The sequence below is a fragment of the Metopolophium dirhodum genome, chromosome 3, assembly GCF_019925205.1.
Source record: "Metopolophium dirhodum isolate CAU chromosome 3, ASM1992520v1, whole genome shotgun sequence".
NCBI classification, from domain to species: Eukaryota; Metazoa; Arthropoda; class Insecta; order Hemiptera; family Aphididae; genus Metopolophium; species Metopolophium dirhodum.
The window spans coordinates 3795664-3814652 of NC_083562.1; the positions used below are offsets into that span (position 1 = coordinate 3795664).

General features: G+C 28.5%; 1 protein-coding gene and 2 non-coding genes across 3 annotated transcripts in view; 2 read left to right on the forward strand and 1 right to left on the reverse strand.

Moving 5' to 3' along the window:
• LOC132941209 (alpha-mannosidase 2) overlaps positions 1-18989 on the forward strand; it is a 188592-nt gene that overhangs the window by 89970 nt on the left and 79633 nt on the right. The gene's annotated exons all lie outside the window — the stretch shown is intronic.
• Positions 12431-12512, reverse strand: Trnas-uga (transfer RNA serine (anticodon UGA)). The gene has a single exon. It is a non-coding gene; the product is annotated as a tRNA-Ser (tRNA).
• Positions 18656-18737, forward strand: Trnas-uga (transfer RNA serine (anticodon UGA)). Its single transcript has one exon. It is a non-coding gene; the product is annotated as a tRNA-Ser (tRNA).

Here is an 18989-nt window from a genome sequence, read left to right on the forward strand (position 1 = left end):
GCAAGTAGTACGCAGTACGCAATATATTATATTACGAACTCGTATATATTATGACAACGGCAGACCGCACATTTTTTACCCGTTAAACGGCCTGTACAAGGCGCCCGCGTATTCACTATAATATATAATAATATATCGTGACCGCGCGATGACGTCCTGCTGCAGCCTTTCACGCAGTTGATATATAATATGAATAAATATTATAAACACACACACACACACACACACATATATAGATATTTTTTTTTTTTTAAATAGCACCTGCAGCGTGCGTTTCGATATGATATTATTATTATATAGTTTAACCGGTCTTGCAGCGGGATGGTTATTTTTACTATATATTCCATCGCGGACGCCGTAATTTGTATACGTCAGGACGACAGGATAACAGGTGAAAATCGTCCTTTTCGTACGTATATATATGTACACTACGTGTACAACACTATACTGCAGACTTGTCTCCGCGGCACAAATTGGGCCTTAGCGCGCGGCCATGCGTTATGGAAATAGGTATAAATTGTAATGATAATAATATATATATAGACGTCTATCCAGAAGCGTTAACGCGACCTATATAGTCATCCCGACCATGTATTGTACACGTGCACAACGATTGTACCACGTCGACAAGCCAAATCGAAGATTTTAACAGCAAAAACGTTTCAAGTCTTAAACGATGTCGGGCGAGAACATAATAATATGATAATATTTAAACCGTACGAACATCAAAACAATTCGTTTGGGAGCACATTACATCATCGTACCTAATATTATTATTATTATTATTATAGTCACCGTTACAGAAAAATATAATCTGTTGTTCAAAAACAGTCCTAAACTGCAGTTGTATAATACGGTCTTTAATTTTTACGAGTCGCGTCATACCTTATATACTATAAGGATTATATACTTACAGTACGGCCGTTGTAATATCGCACGGGAATAACAAAAAATTGTTTTAGAATTTATTTCATGTAGAATTATCGTGTCGAACACAAAACCGAGATACCTAGCCATATATTTCTGCAAGGCTATCGAACGGTGTTCGACTAAAACGTGCGACTTATATTATATTTTATAATATAAGAGCGAATTTAGAAAGTTTAATGTTATTATTATCGTCGAACCACTTTCAGCATTTTATATACAACGATAACCTTTTTGCGTATATATAATAGTGTTTTGCAAAAGATTCTCGGCCATCTTATCTCTGCTTTCTTTTTCAATTATAAATGTCCCCAGAGAAACTTTAAATCTTAAACGTTACGCGAGAAGTATTATACGACCGCTGCGTTAGATCCCTGACTCTATTTTTTTGTATGCTAAACATAATTTAATTTTTAAATACTTTTCGTAAAATGTTTCGTTTTTTCCAGTTGTTTATTGTTCTAGATAATTCTCAAGTATCGTCAAATAAACGCTGATATTATTTTATCGTTATAACGGACACGGTCGTTAACGGTCGTACATGTTACTATGTATACATTATCGGAATAGTCATTTTTTATAAGCCAAACTTAATAGTATATATAATTTATGCATATCTTATATTGCAGGATTGTTATATTAATTAACTAATCGAATAATCATTCGATTTGATTTACTACCGATTATATATACAATTTGCCATGACTTTATGTCTTAATCACACCGAATAATAATAATAATAATAATAATAATGATATAATTAAACACTGGAAAATTTTCGATAAACTTGTACCATTTTGTGTCATCCTACGTTTAGGCCATGTCATTAAAAGCACTCAAATACGTTTAAATATTTAATGCGAGCGTACGTACATAATTCGGAAAACGTGTCTAATTGATTCATTCATTTTATATGACCTGTCTGTATGATAATATATTATATTATAATATATTGTATGGTGTAAGTATTAGTCATTCGACATAAACTATGTATAAGGTATTAAGTTAAATTATTTACCACTATGGATTTTATTTTATCATCTACTATAACACTAAAGCATCCATCGCTAGACATGTGCTCCCTCAGGCCTGCAGGACGTTATAGGTTCCGTTGAGTTGCGTATAAAACAGTGCCGTATAGCCGCGAGGGGGCACTGAAGGGCCTGAAGTGCCCCTCCCCACCGAATTTTTTTATGAACAAAGGTGTCAGAATTAAGCAACAGGTGATATGTATTCCGGGTCTCCAAAACAAGAGAAAAAAAATGAAGTACCGCACTCGTTACAAAAATAAAAATAATAATAATGGCTCTGATACAAAATTATATATAATTTTTAAATATTATGTTCGCCTTTGTCGCGCGTTATAAACGATAAGACTTCGCGAAACGGTTTGGCTATACGAGATAGGTGTGATAGAATCGATTCTAATCACCGACAAAGTAATCCAATGTAAAGAATGGTAAGTACCTATATAGTCTTATTCATTACGTCAAATGGTCAGTCTGATTGAGTTCGATTATTCGTTTGCATTATACCGAAACGGCGAATTGTCGAATTATATCCTCTCATATATGACTTACCCTGTCAATCTGTTCTTCTCTATTACTATCTCTCTCCCTACCCGCCGTATAACAATATTATATTTCTTCGCCAACACGAAATCGTTTACATTTAATTAGACATTTTAAAGCTAGTGGTTTTACAATGGGGTTTATTTTTTTTTTTTTTTTTTTTTATCCTGTATACAAAATTTCTACCAAAAGGAGTGCTTCGATTTCAACATATAGTACCTTATCTTTTAGCAAATGAGATCAAAATGATACTTTAAGGAGGTCATTTTTTGATTTCCTCAGTAGTTATTTAATGCGACGGGAAAAATCACCAACAAATTACGAAAAACCGCTAAAAATGGGATTTTAATTTCTAACGCTTTGTCTATCACCATAGAAACGAATAAAAAAATAATATTTTATAATATTAATTCAACTTAAAGGTTATAATAAATAATAACAATATAAAAAATATACAGACCGACAAACCGTCTCCGCTCAGAATCATTTTTCTTATACAATGATATTATATCATTGAATTCAAGTTAAATGCAATCCATTATACATTGGCCCACTTGTAAACTACTGTACAGCAGAGCGACATCCACTTACCCACTTTTTTTTTGTCATTAAATTGTTTTAACTCGTTTAGCGCCTCGGGGGGTTTTAATATATAATGATATATACGTATTATATTACCTTGCTACTATTGTTTTCTAATCACACTACCTATATATCTAAATAATATATATTCTCTTAAAATTGATTTCCAGTGGTTCTTTCCGTAAGGTAGCTATTTACTTAATAGGCTACCTATTATAATTATTAATTACTATTGGATTCATCTAACTGCAGCATATAATATCTTGTTCTTACATTCCTGCTAAATATGCGAGCTTTGTATACACTGACAATGCGGCTGCAGTTGACGCTGTCATCGAGACGTGCTTGCCTCCGTTAAACGGGCATTCCTCTTAAATCTTCAAATTCCGTCAATCGCCAGACGAACATAATATCATCTGATACGAACATCAAATATATCAAAGAGAATACAGATCTCGTATTATTACAATTTAATATTGGCTACGTACCTATACATATTTATAAGCTCTTTCCTAAATAGTTAAGTTGTCAAATGCGTTCTTTTGAACAAAAATTTTGTAATCTGTTCCCTGCTGTAAGTCTCAGATGGAGCCGTCCGAAATATGTTTGGCACTCCCGGAAGTTTCTTGAGAAATTTTCCAAAAAATACTAAAATCTGTAAAAAAAAAAATGCATTTATTATTATAGACAGCTTCTTGATCTATTTATTTTTACATAAATGTAACTATTATCTTAGGGTTTTTAGTAATTTTAAAATGTACTATTAAATCTTACTATATATAGTAAATACAGGATAGTTATTCTGTTTTCATATAATTAGGTAGATACAGTTATTAATATTTTTAACAGAAAAATGGGTTAATTTCGTTCAGAGTAAGTAACTATTGTAACATGGATTAATATACTACTCAACTATACCGATTAAACCGTGTTATTAATTCGTTTTTAAATTCTGAGAGGAAAAGGAAAGTAAAACAAAAATAAAAGTAAATCCCATGTTTTGTTGATTATTCATTATTAACATAACTTTAGGAACATTGAAATAGAAACCTAGAATATAAGTAAAGCTATAGGTTAGTTTAGGTACTATATAATATATTTGGGTGTCCAGGACTTCCGGTGTCCCTAAAATATTTATCAGGATTTCGATATACCGAGAAATATAATTCGTTATTTTAAGTTCGAATTGCATTGTTTGATAAATAATTATAGGTATAAGCTTTCTGCGGTATCCCTCGTTTTCGTCATACTTATTTATTTAACAGTGAGGTTTTCAGTGTTAAAAATTGTATTTAGTAGAAATAAAAAAATATGATTTATTTTATTAATTGTATTCAATATAAATTGAATTATTATTATTAACAGTTATAAAATATTCGGTAGATTAAATTGTTGTTTAATACCTACAATGTTAATTGTTTTGTATTGATGCATAATGCAAAATCAGAGATTGTGACCCATCGATTTCACAATATTATAGCATAGATTCCGCCAGTCAAGATAGGTACAATATAATATAAATGTTATTGAAACCTTATTCAGCAAAAGTAATTTTTTTAATGAATTACACTATGATTTAGTCACGATGAGCTAACTATCGTTACCGCAATTACTGCATGACTTCAGTTAATTTTCACACGTTCCCGGGAATTGCCACCCTACCCTAAGACCACTGCAGTCATACATTTTTAATTCGAATATATTTATCTAAATCAAAAATATCAAATCAACACTAGAGGCAGGCATAACTGCATAATCGAGTATAGGTACGCACAAAGTGCCGTTAAGGGCATATTTAGTAATAATAATATATATCGAAAAAAACGCAATTCCGCCGACCAACAACAATTATCGAGTTTAACTCGTTTAATATGTTTATACTGCGCTTGAGGTGCAATAATAATAATATAATACGCAATAACGTATATAATGGTGGAGCGCAATACAATAATAATAATAAATAATAGGGAGGGAAAAGTATGCGGGAAAATGAGACATAAAACCGGCGAGAGTGCAGGATGATGCGCAGCAGCATCACCAGTGACAATATTGTGGAGAAGTAGTTAAAATATACTAAAGATTTATCGACTAGGATTTTCCGCAAATCTCGGGGGAAACACACATCACAACGTTCGATATGTACGCGCTGTTTCAAATTTTTTTTTTTTATTATTATTATATATTTTTATTACATCCATCTTTTTTTTTTTTTTGTATGTGCAAACGGATTGCGATGTTCGTCTCTCCGGGCTCGTATATAACCCGTCATATCTGCTTTTCCCCGGAGGTGTTCACGGGGCTCCGGGACAAAATAACACTACCTTCCCACCCACATATTTTATATAGGTGTATCTCTTCCCTATATGCCGACCGAAACTCTTTCTTCCTCTCCACCACCCTCTCTCACACACCCCACCCGTCATTGTTTATGACGGTCACCGGTCGCGGTACCGGCAGTTTTCTCGTACCTAGGTATATATAATATGGCTAACCGTTTCGAAATTAGAACGATTCAAAATAGCACTTTTATATATCGCACGTATAATATTTCTAGGTTGTTCCTTCGGCAAATTTTGCTGTTTGCTATTGTTTACCGTGTTATTCGTTTTCGAGTTTTTATTTTCAGAATTGCATATCATGCAGGAGTATCATAATAATAATATAATTGTTTGTAATTAAGTTCTGCTGCAGAAACCCGCCGCGCAAGACCATAATAATATTAGGTATACATTTTATTAACACGTCAGAAAATATAAGCATAATGATATGATTGTCTGGTTTTCTCTCTCCGGGATATACGACATTATATTATACTCCTATCGATACCGTGATTGTGCCTAGTCATATATAGATAACCTTTGTGTAAGGAGCGGTGAGATGGTTATGGTTCACGAATGCAGGTCGAAAATAAGCCAAAAGATTTGCGAAAATGTGAAACGTTCACCATATGGACTGCGCGTGTTTATTGTATACACTCGTACACAAACATGTTTACCAAATATTATTGTTGAAAATGACACAGTAGTTTTAATATTATAATTTATATGAAATCTATGGGACATAACTATACCTTATACGCGTCAAACAACTATAATGACTTACACCTAAAACTGAAAAATGTGTTTTCTGCGGCAGCTGCGGATATTTAGATTCGGTAAAGCAATTCGACGTCGTAACAATATGATTCGCATTTATAATAATAATATAATGTATTAGCATAATACACACACGATATTATTATAACGCTTCAAATGATATATTATTATTCCGAATTATAATAACAGTACCTATATATAATATTATTATTATATGCGTCGCAGCAGCAGTGCAACACGCGCCGCCGCCGTTGCCTGCAGTTTTGTATAATATATTGTTTGGGAAGTCGAATTTCGAGAAGACGACCGAGTTCACAACTGTAAAACAGCATACATTTATTATTTATACATACAAGGTGTAACAGAAAGACCTGACAAAAAAAAAATAATTGTACTTAAACGTATGACAAAAATTAATATACGTTAAGAGTATATGATTAGTAAATAATTTAAGAAATATACCCTCATGTCAGAAAAGTCCCAAAAAAATATTTTGAAAAAAGTTGTTTCGTTCCAAATTCATTTAATCAAAAAAATATAGATATTTAAAAAATTCTAAAAAATAAACTATTTGACTTAGATAAATGTTTTTACTATCAAAATTGTTCTTATAATCAGATTCACAAATTGGTTATTTTGAATATATCCAAAAAAATTTAAATCAAATTTTAAATATTTTATTTTCAGTGTTAAAAAATAAAAATAATTGTTTGTATAATACATAGCAAGTGACTATAAATTATATATAAAAAAAAATTCAAATATTGATTAGAAAAAAAGTTATTCCAAAAGTCTATCTGTTACGCCCTGTATATATATATGTGTGTGTGTGTGTGTGTGTGTGTATTGTATGACGAACTTTTGTTATACCTATACGTGTCTGTCTTCGCTGGCAATTTTCTTTGCGGCGCGTGTGACTGTGCGTTTTACAATGTTCGCAACATCCAAGATCTAACCACTCGCTACACACACACCCACATACACACTCGCACACGCACACACGCTTGCCGCAGACATTGAGAGATCCCCGCGGACAGGTCGGTCACGTTTTCCGAAAGAAAAAGAAACTGCGCTTACATAGATGTACACATATTATATATTGTACGCCTACACAATATAATATAACATTAAATCATATATTATATATATAAACTATCTTAGGCGTCCACACCGTGGTTTTCCGGTGAAAGCGTTTTCGCCAAAACTGCGTGTACACGTCATGTATATCTATCTATTATATACTTTTGTATTCACGCACAATAACACGTTCGTCTGTATATTATATTGTATACATGGCGGCCATATATACATAAGGACCATACCGAAAACAAAAACATCGAAAACAGCGAGCGGTGACTCGCGCGTCATGTCGGATATTGTGTTTTTGACTCACTCGCGCGCAATTTTTTTTTTTTTTACTTCGTCTTTAACGAACCGAAAAATATACAATACAATAACAACAGTACGGATAATTTACACTGTACATAGTATTATAATGTTATTATATTGGATATGCGTGATTAAAAAAACCGCGAGTTTGCCTTGTCAATTTTATTTATTTTTTTTAAGCACTATATAATAATAATATATCCACATATATAGCTATATTATAATATTAAATAGTAAACGAAAAACTGGAAAGTCGTAAACGCCTCGGCTTACGTGTTTTTACATGTCACGTTAATATTATACTGCTTGAATATATAGTTTCACTTTATGCGCTTGAGAATCATCATTTATGTATGCGGAAACTGTTGATGAAATATTCACAAAATATAATATTATAATATGATACCTATATATGACTAAATTCATTTTTCTACTTTTGTCATCGCAGATACACGGTTTTTGATCTTTTATAACTATAGGTATATTATATCGCGATGTAGCGTCAAAAGGAGGTTCTCGCATTACTTGACATATTTCTCAGATACCTTAAAACAATAATATAATATATTTAATATTTATGTATACTCGAATAATATTGTAGAAGAAAGTTCTATGAAATATTAATTAAATATGAATAAAAAATCAACCTGCTTATACTATATGTTTTGTTATGGAAATCACATTCGTCGAATTATTTTATTTTGCTTTGTCCTGTCGTATATAATTGTACGCATATACCTAATATTATATACCTATTATTATAACAATAAACTCTATTTAATGAAATTTTCTGTTTAATGATCAATTTTGAGAACCATAATGACCTTCATTGTTAATCATGCGTAAATTCTATTTAACGGATTCCTCTAAATTACGAATTTTTTTGTCCCCCATGAGACTTCGTTATACGGAAGTTTCACTTTATAATTTTACTAAACAAAAATTGTATTCTTTAAATTTATTATACATCAAGTATTATGTAACGTAGATTATAATGAAAAAGTAAAAAATGATATAATGATATAATCAAATATACTAAACAAACACTAAAATTGTATTGAAAGATACTATAATATTATTATGCATACAATATAAGTAATTTTAAATAAAATATCCATACCATATTTTTTCTGAAAACACAATTTTAAAAATAATATACCATAACTTTAAATTTACAGTAGCTGGCATACCTCTTATGCAGCTATAAAGTATAATATTATAATTTAGTTATTATTTATTACGAACATTTTACCATGAAATTGTATAGGAAGTATATTAATAATATAATGTAATAATAGTATAATAATATTATGTAGGTTTGTTTTTTAAAAAAATTGTCTTACTCGATTAACTTTGTATGGATATTTTTTTTTTCATTTATTTACGAAAGACGAGTTTTTAAATCTATTGTAATATTACGCTTCAATCAACTCTTTATGGTTTTTTTTCTCCTATAATATTTATCTTCAGCTCTGCAGATAATAATATATAATGTTTATCTCGGTATCCGATAAAAATGTCCACGTATAAAATGCCCAGGTTCTCCTTGGAATGTATAGGTAGATACATTATGAGACATATACAATGGCACTGGTATACCTACAACCTAAATGAAAGATATATGGGACCATTATAACTTTTCAAAATTAGTGATTAATTTACATTTCTGGAAGAGATCTGGACGTTAATTCGACAAAATACAATTAGAGTACCTATAAAGGATTAACTCAAGGTAGATAAAAAAGATATAATTTTTAATACTTTATGAGTTCTCATGGTATATTATTATTGTTACTTCAGTTACTTGTAGTTATGTTTCTACTTATACTGGGCCATATTACACCAGGGCATCTCCCTATTGGCATTTGGACCAATCATTGTACATTTTATTTTTTACCGAATTTTTTTTTATTTTGGAATTTGTATGTATAGATGGATATAAAATATAAGTTAATAATGGATATTCACGTATTACAATAATATATTCATTTTTTTATTATTACTTATTATTCATATTATATTAACTCGCGACTAATATTATAGGCCATCAGGATTTATATAATTGTACAACAGTATTTATTTATTGTTATTGTATTAACGCCAATTGGCAGTTTTGTGGGTTGGTATACACAAAATTAACATGAATATAGGTAATAGTAATAAAATTTAAATCGTCTATAAATATTATACCTATTAAAGAATAAAAAAGTAATAAAGTTAGTATAGGGATTAATCAATTTATTTATAATCATTAATAACTAGTATGTACCTACTAGAAAATACATAGAAAGGAGATAAAAAAAAATAAAATTACATGTAATAGGTTTTTGTTGTTTGCATTGTACAAACAGAGAGAGAAATAGAAAACGGAAAGCAATTAATTTAAAGTTTTATTTCGGTTTGATTGTGGAGATTGCTGCGGTAGGTTTGTCTTCTGTGCAGCTTGAAATAATAGAGATTAACTAATTTTATCATTTTGGTTTATTTGCATTAATATTTGTTCTTATAATGTCATTAGTCATTACATCATTAGTGATCACACTATCTTTACTACCATATTTTTGAATTATCGATGTACCTACAGACTTAAACAGTTCCAAATTTCCAACTGAAGGAAATGTATATATGAATTCGTGAGGAAGTATGAACGAAAACAGTTTATCTTCATATAATAACATATAGACTCTGTAACAAGCAGTAATGACGATTAATATACAACTAGTTGTTACGAATACAGTACATATTATATAATAATACATCCATCTACACAGCAGTGTTTGAGTAATGATAATATTTTGTAAATATGTATTTTAAAATGATTTTTATAAATATATTTTTTATATGTTTTTAAAAAGTTCCCCTGAAAATATGTTTGGAACAATCATAATAGAACATTTTAAAAGTTATTGTTTTGTAAATATTTTATCAATTATGTTAAAATATATTACATTAGTTGCAAGCAAAATATTTTCAGGATAAATTTATTATAACAGTACTTTTTATGGGTAATTATTAATTCGTCAATATTTTTATGATAATATTAATATACGATACACCTATTTTACCTGGGCTATGGAATATTAGGATTTACGTCATTATTATACTATCAGCGTCAAAATATAATAATGCCATTCAACCGAAAACTTATTATAGTATTATTATCGTTATCATGCATCACCGTCGTCGAACACTGTGTTTCAACGCGATCATTCATATTATGCAGAGTACTTGCCCATTTAAAAATCAATAACGAAGATGCGATGTGTATCCGAAACGTCATCAGCTGTCACGCGATCGGCTGTCACGTACAAAATGTAATAGCAGTGTACTATATGTACACCGAGACATTATATTATACTATAATATGTACTATATACTGCGACGTTGTATATAATATATACATACATATTATGTATTGTTTTGTTTTGGACGTCCGATTTCGTTACATCTACACAGATATACACACATCACAAGCTATTTATATATATTGGTACGTACATGTTATATATTATATTATTATGGTGTATCCGACCAATATAATATATATATATATATATATTGTATGATATACCGATTCGAAACGAACGCACAAATGTCAATTTCGCCTAAATATTATACGCGTTTCCGATGCGCACTGCACGATTTTATTTATTTCCGTACTATATAATATATATATATTTGTACATGTCGTAAAACAATGACCGATACATCTAAATCGGTATTTATGTTGTAAGCGCATTATTCGAGTAGGTCATACGTGAATAATCATATATATATCGATGACCTGCGTTTATAAAATAGCATAGGTATAATGTATATATATATATACACCTATAACGTACCTATAAGGTTAGTTTTAGTTTTGGTAACAGTCGTAATATTGTTTAGTTCATTTTTCGATCACGGTTATATCACGGATACCGGTCCTTATTTGTACTTTACTATATTATACAGTATTATGTATTTATATTAGATATAGTGGTAAGTCGGTTAAGTTCAAAAATATAATAAACTAATTTACCAAAAATCAAACAAGGTGTTTATAAACTACTAATATAACACCATATACCTACGAGTATTTATAATCGATGATGATATACCATTGTTAAACCTACCTATAAGCTATGACGCTTAAATAGATTTCGAACCCGAATTTAAAAGTATACTGTATGAATTTAATTATTTCGTAAATAATTAGCTTAATGCCTTATTAATCGTATCGTTAAAAAAAGTGAAAATAAAACTTTTTAACGTATATATGTTTTGGGTCGGGGGTACATCTATTTTTCCAACCGATTTTCGTTTACCGAATGCTTTATTTTTTTGCCATAAAAACGCATATATATAAACAATAAAAAAAATTAATTACATTCCTAACAAAATGAAGCATGCCACTTAGATAATATTATTCTACTGCAAAAACATATCTATGATTCCTCAAATTTTGCTTACAGAGGAAAAATGTTAGTAGCTACTTTTTTTGTAAATTTTAACCAACGAAATGTATTAAATACTTGTTTATTGTAAATGGTCATTAGAACCTTTTAGAAAAGTAATGCAGAACAATAAGACATAAAAAAAGAATAATATTAATATGCAAATAATAAATGGTAAAAATGACAAAAATAAATACGACGGGGAAATAAATTTAATTGTGTTAGGTTAAACTGCAAAAACGTATTATAATTTATCCAATTTAAAAGTATATATAGTATGAGTCGCACATTTATATAAACAGTTGAAAATTTTGTTGAAAATTTAATGTTAAAACATTTTGTAAGTTTTGAACATACGTAATAAATTGTTTTAAAATAAAATTGTATTGATATAAATGAAAAAGACTGCAAAAATTTTTGGTAACCACTTCGCTGTGGACAGGGTTCGAACCTGTGCGGGCAGAGCCCATTGGATTTCAAGTCCAACTCCTTAACCACTCGGACACCGCAGCGGATGAAAAAATTACTTAGAACAGTGTCTTTTATAACGAATTATTATTGATGCAACTAAAACGTTAATTCATTAATTATTACAAAAGACCAAAAACAATAGAATATTTATATTAGAGTATTAGACTGCTTAAAAACTAATAGTGATTATAATATATTGTTTATTATTATTTTTATAAAGACATAATCTTTATTTTTTACAACAAGTACACATTGTACAATAGGTACTACAAAATATTTTATTTTATTTTGTGATACGTGTCAATGTGTCATAGAAAAAAAAAGTCAACACTCAAAAGTAAACAAACTTACAAACATAGGGCATTGTAATACCAAGAAGCCTGCCACTCATTACTGACATTAAACTTGAGTTGATGATAAGCTAACTTAAATATTTTTTTTCAAAAATGACATGAAGTTCGTTATATTGTAAACTATAAACAAAAACATTTAGGTATCTACCTTTTAACACTATATTATGTATAAAATATATATACATAGTAAATTTATAGTCATATATTTATGATATTTTAAATGAAAAAAAAATATAATTCCTAACCTAACCTAACACCTAGTATAATCGGAAATTATTAATTTTAACAATATCATCACGTTTTACGTTTTGTGTCTCGTCGTATTTCAAAACAAATTTATATAAGGTTAAGTATAGGTACGCTGCAGGTCAGTGGACGCTGATTTACGTTTTTTTTGAAATTTCACGAAAATATGCAAATGTCAGTGAATAGCTGTTCTCTGGAGTCTAACCTATACCTATATAGGTAGTTGATGGCGTTATGAATTCGGGACGCAGCACAAAAAACCAGAACTGTAAAATGAGAATATCTGAACATTAGTATACTTACACCGAATGGTCACCATAAAATAGCATAGGAATACAGGTACACACATAATAATGTGATGGGCTCTTGCGGGCAGCTATTATACATATTATTATCATAATAATTCACGAACAAACTTAAAATAAATATTTTATTTCATTCATTATAGAGTGGTGGTACTATATGAGGAGGGGTCATATTATACTACTAATGTATTTTACTCGTAAACGTATCAATAATACTAATTTATATCCTATGCTCGTTGAATCATTAATTAAAGTGTTTAAAATACATTTGTACTCGAGCGTTATTTATAATAATATGTATATAAGTAGTGTTACACAATATTAATTTCACGTTATGTTTTTAGTCCACCCATATATTATATACAGGGTGTAACAGAAAGAACTGATAAATAAATATAAACAATTTATATTAGTTAAATGTATAAACATAATATAAACAATAAATTATGAAAATACTATATGGATAATAAATAATTTAATAAATATAGGTAGCTACCTAAACTAATGTCAGGAAATGTATTCCCATAAAAAAGTTTTTACGTTTGAAATTAATTTCTTCCAAAAAAATATTGATAGGTATTTTAAAAATAAATAACTTGACTTAAATAATCGTTTTTACCATAAACATTTATCTAAAAATTACAAATCGGATATTTTAAATATTTTCCGATAAAATGTTTTATTATTTTCTTTACCTTTTAAAAAAATAAAACAATATTATACTGCGTACTTGTAGCGCAAACTTCTATCATTTATATATATATTATATAAAAAATTGTTAAAATATTAACAAAAATTATTTCATTTGTCAGCTCTTTCTGTTATAGGTACACCGCTTGTATTACTACACCTAGGTAGATAGTAGGTACCTACTTACCTATATACTACATATAGGTATGCATTTATGCTCATATATTATAATTGTAGTATCATAGTTTTAATAGGTATTTTATTTTATTTCATATGTTATGTTTATAATATATTTTTTATATGTATTTAGCTGCAGCAATATAATATTTAAAATTTTAAGTTTTTCGTCGTTAAAATATGTCTTTTGTAAATTAAATTTTTTATTAGTTTTATTTGTTGCAAACTGTAATTTTATACACGACTATACAAATAGCTGCTATAAACTATATACGTGCAATAAAAATAAAAACTAGGTTTTTATTTAAATAATACAATTTTTTCTGTAAACGTGTTATTTCCGGAAATGATATAAGCTTAGAAAAACTTTACTTAAAATTGTGTATTTTTTATTGGTTTTGTCTTGAAAATTAATTCTAGTCACATTTTCACATTTTTATTGTATACATTTTGGCGAGGATATTTATAATATATTGAATTTATGCAAATGTATAAAAAAAAATTCGTTCGGAAATATAACTCGTTCCTTATATACATATTGTTTATACCTATATATTTTCATATAAATTCACCTAAATTAGTTTTTTTTTTTTTTTAACGATACGTTTTCTGAAAACTCAGTGCCTTACATGGGTATATTATGTACTATTGTATGGGCGGTGGTAATATTTTAACACAGACTGGTGTAATAATATTGCCGGCGTAAAAAATTTTATAAAATACTGAACGCGAATGCATATAATAATAATATCGTTTATGCCGTTGTAGGTACCTTAAACTGCGTATCTTTTCTGGTTTTCCATGAACCGAATTTATTATTAATCAAACCGTTGATCAATAAAACACACAAATTTATTGGTATATTCTTTAATAATGTGCGAATACACGTCGTGTAGGTACGCTTCTACGTGACGTTTAACTGTGTTAATATTTTACAAATCGATATAACAGATATATATATAAACATATACTATATAAATATATATAGGCGCGGTGTTTCGCGTGTGTGCGCATTTTTTTTCTTCATCAAACACATCCCATTTATACGACGACGATGTAATAAAACCGTGTTATTTACCGAGATATTATATTATTATATGCGTACCTATATTATCATATAATATTATATGGTGTATCTACCACGAGTACCAGTTATTTACCGTATATACACGGACACACGGTATACATATATCACATATCTAGGTAGGTTTATATATTATATGATAAGTATATCAACCCATATCATATTTGTATACACGTGTGTTATAATATAAATACCAATAAAATATATTCTCGTTCGTTGACGACATATGGCACTCTATATAATAATATGTATGTTCATAAAATGTAAATATAACGTGTACTCTAATTTATATATATAAATATACAAGCTGAAACAAAAAGACCTGACGAAAAAAAATTATGCTACTTAAACGTATGACAAAATTTGTTAAAATTATATGATTAGTAAATAATTTAAGAAATATACTCATCATGTCAGCAAATACTTAAAAAAAAATATTTAAAACAATTCTAAAAAATAAATGTTTTTAATATCAAAATTGTACATATAAACAGATTCAAAAATTAGCTATTTTGAATACATATATCCAAAAAAAATTTAAATCAAATTTTTTATTTTTAGTGTTTAAAAATAAAAATAATTTTTTGTATGATATATGTGTGGCGCAAGTAATTATAAATTATAATTTTTTTTTGCATATTATATAAAAAATAAATTTTAAATATTGATTAGAACAAAAGTTATTCCAAAATGCAGTTCTATCTGTTACATCCTGTATATAATATAATATATATTATATAGTCTACTTTTTAATATAATATAAACATTGTATACTCACTATTACATTAGTTTACTTCGTTTTTCGTAAATACATAATGCGCCTACCTATTCTTACGCTTACAAAATATTACGCGAAGAGTTTTTTTTATTCGTAAAAAAACAATAAAATGATTCACTTACTTTGGAAATGATGAATGTGAAAATGCGTAATATAATAATAGGTAATTGTCGTATAACATTGATGCACGAACGCATCATATAATCATACATGTCATATATTATGTCATATAAGTGATATCATAATCGACGGAAAATATTTTAAAAATATGAATATTATATTATTATGTTTTATTGTTTATTTGCAGGTCATATGATTATTTTACTCTATAGTATTACAGTTAGTACCTACATAGTACATATTACTCGTATATTAGGTGTACAATGTCATTTTACATATTGTACAACCGTATATAATATAATATGATGATAATAATAGTATTATTATAATATATCCACTATACTGATAATACTTATATCTAAATTTATTATTATTACTATCAAATGAATATTTTTTTTATTTTTTTATTGATCCTAAGCTTTTCTTAATATGCTATCTTACATGATTATATATATAATATAACAGAGAATAAATAATACATATATGTTTTGAATCAACCCGAAAGCGTTACAACTGAAAAAACATGACTATTCGTAATAAATTATATATTTCTCCGGTTTAGTTCTCATAGAAATTAAATGATGTTCTATGCAGATAGGCAATCAGGGTCGTATGTATATTATTGGTATTCATTTAAAATTATGTATTTTTGTAAAAAGTTCATAGTAGGTAAATCAAGTGGTCCAAAAATTTCACATAAGTCATTATTACCTATATTGGTACCTATTATATATTGATATATTTTACAATATAACATTTAAAATATATTATTAAAATATATACAATATATAAATAAATATATTACTATAGTAACTACCTTCTTTAAAATTAGAGGTAAATTTTGGAATTTTTCATAAGTAGGTATTTCAACATAACTGTGAAACTCCAGGCCTATTGACAGTCATTAGCCACATATATAATATTGTTACTTGTATTTTAAATTACAATGGAAAATTAACCCTATTAAGACTTAAAGACTAAAGTACCTAATACACATATATAGGTAATGCCTATATAACAAACTTCAAACGGTTATGAAGAGTTGTAATACAGACATATCAAATGTGAACCTATATAAAGACGACAATGCAAAGTATGTACGTATTTATATACAATTTTGAGAATGTAATTCTTTCTTGGAATTTATATTATAAGATGTTTAAAATCTTCAAATTTGCATTAAAATGTATCACTATTTTTTTTTTAGATTCCTTGTATTAATATATTATATTTTAATTTTAAATTCATCACAACAGTGAAAATGATATTCTGTTAGATATTATAATCTTTATCACTAGGTATTCAATGCATTTAAAAAAAACTTACAAAATAATTTTTTATGTGCATTATAATAATTAATGTATTTGAAAAACAATTTGGTCATTAGTCATGGTTAGGATTTATTTCCGTTTATAATATTTTTATAGTATAAATTATAAGTAATGATTGAACGTTTTGCCTAATATGATATGAAAATATAAATTTCACAATGTAAAACACTACCTATATTACCCACTAAGGGTCTACACCCCATCAAATTATAATTAGTCTGCATAGGCGCAATACAAATTGATAATATTATATTATGTTATAGTACTTACGAATAGTCGAAAAGGTATACTACTTACTAAATTATTTAACTGCGTTCCGTTGTACCTAAAAAATGTAAAATATATGTTCAATACTTATATTATTAGATATATCTCTAAATATGTAGCATAATATATCATAAAAAAAACAAAAGTCTTGTACAACATAGTCGACACTCGACCTCTATCAACTTTTGACCCGTCTCGTTGTAGGTAGGTAAACTGAAAAAAACTATTCACACTTAGTTGAACTGACGGGCATTGCGACTTGCGAACTGGAAATATATGAAAAGATTTTGTTTCTGTCATATTGAAGGAATTAGGACTTTAATCATATCAGATGTGTCAAAGTTTTTATTTATTTTTTGGAAAAGTCAAGATTTAGCCATGGTTATTCTAGCTTCTAATGGTTTTTGAAAAACATCAATATACGTCTTATCGTCCGTGTTTATAATATCACTTATTGACTTATTAGAAATACTGTAACACAAAAACAATTTAAATTAATTTTTTTCAGTAATTTTTGTTGGTTTTGTATTTAAATTATATTAACTTAGTTGTACTAACTCGATGAGGACTTAATTTGGATGTACTTGGCATAATTTGGGTGGAACTAAGTCTCCTGGTCCCACTAGGTTAGGTGATATATTGTCCAACGTGATGAGTCTTTAAATAAATGTTACGGAATAAAATATTTGACTATAATATGATGTAGGTACATTTTAAATAAAGTTAGTTTCTAACAGAAAAATCATTAAATTAGATTTTCTAAACTTGACGACTAAAACTACGTTTTCCAATAATGATTACAAATGATATCAAACTCATACCAATTCTCGTCCGCTGCGGTGTCCGAGTGGTTAAGGAGTTAGACTTGAAATCTAATGGGCTCTGCCCGCACAGGTTCGAACCCTGTCCACAGCGAAGTGGTTTCCGAAAATTTTTTGCAGTTTTTTTTCATAATATTTGAATACAACTTTTACAACAATTTATTTTATTTTTTAAAAACTAATAAAAAGTTTAATTTTTAACGAAAAGATAAAAGGCTTAGTCAAACAGAAAGAGGTCGGTCCGCGTTGGCACTGTAAAATACAACCGACCGCTGCCTGTCGCGGTTAGCGTACCGGTTACACAATGGCAGCCCGCAGAGCGGCTCTCTGTTTGATTGAGCCTTAA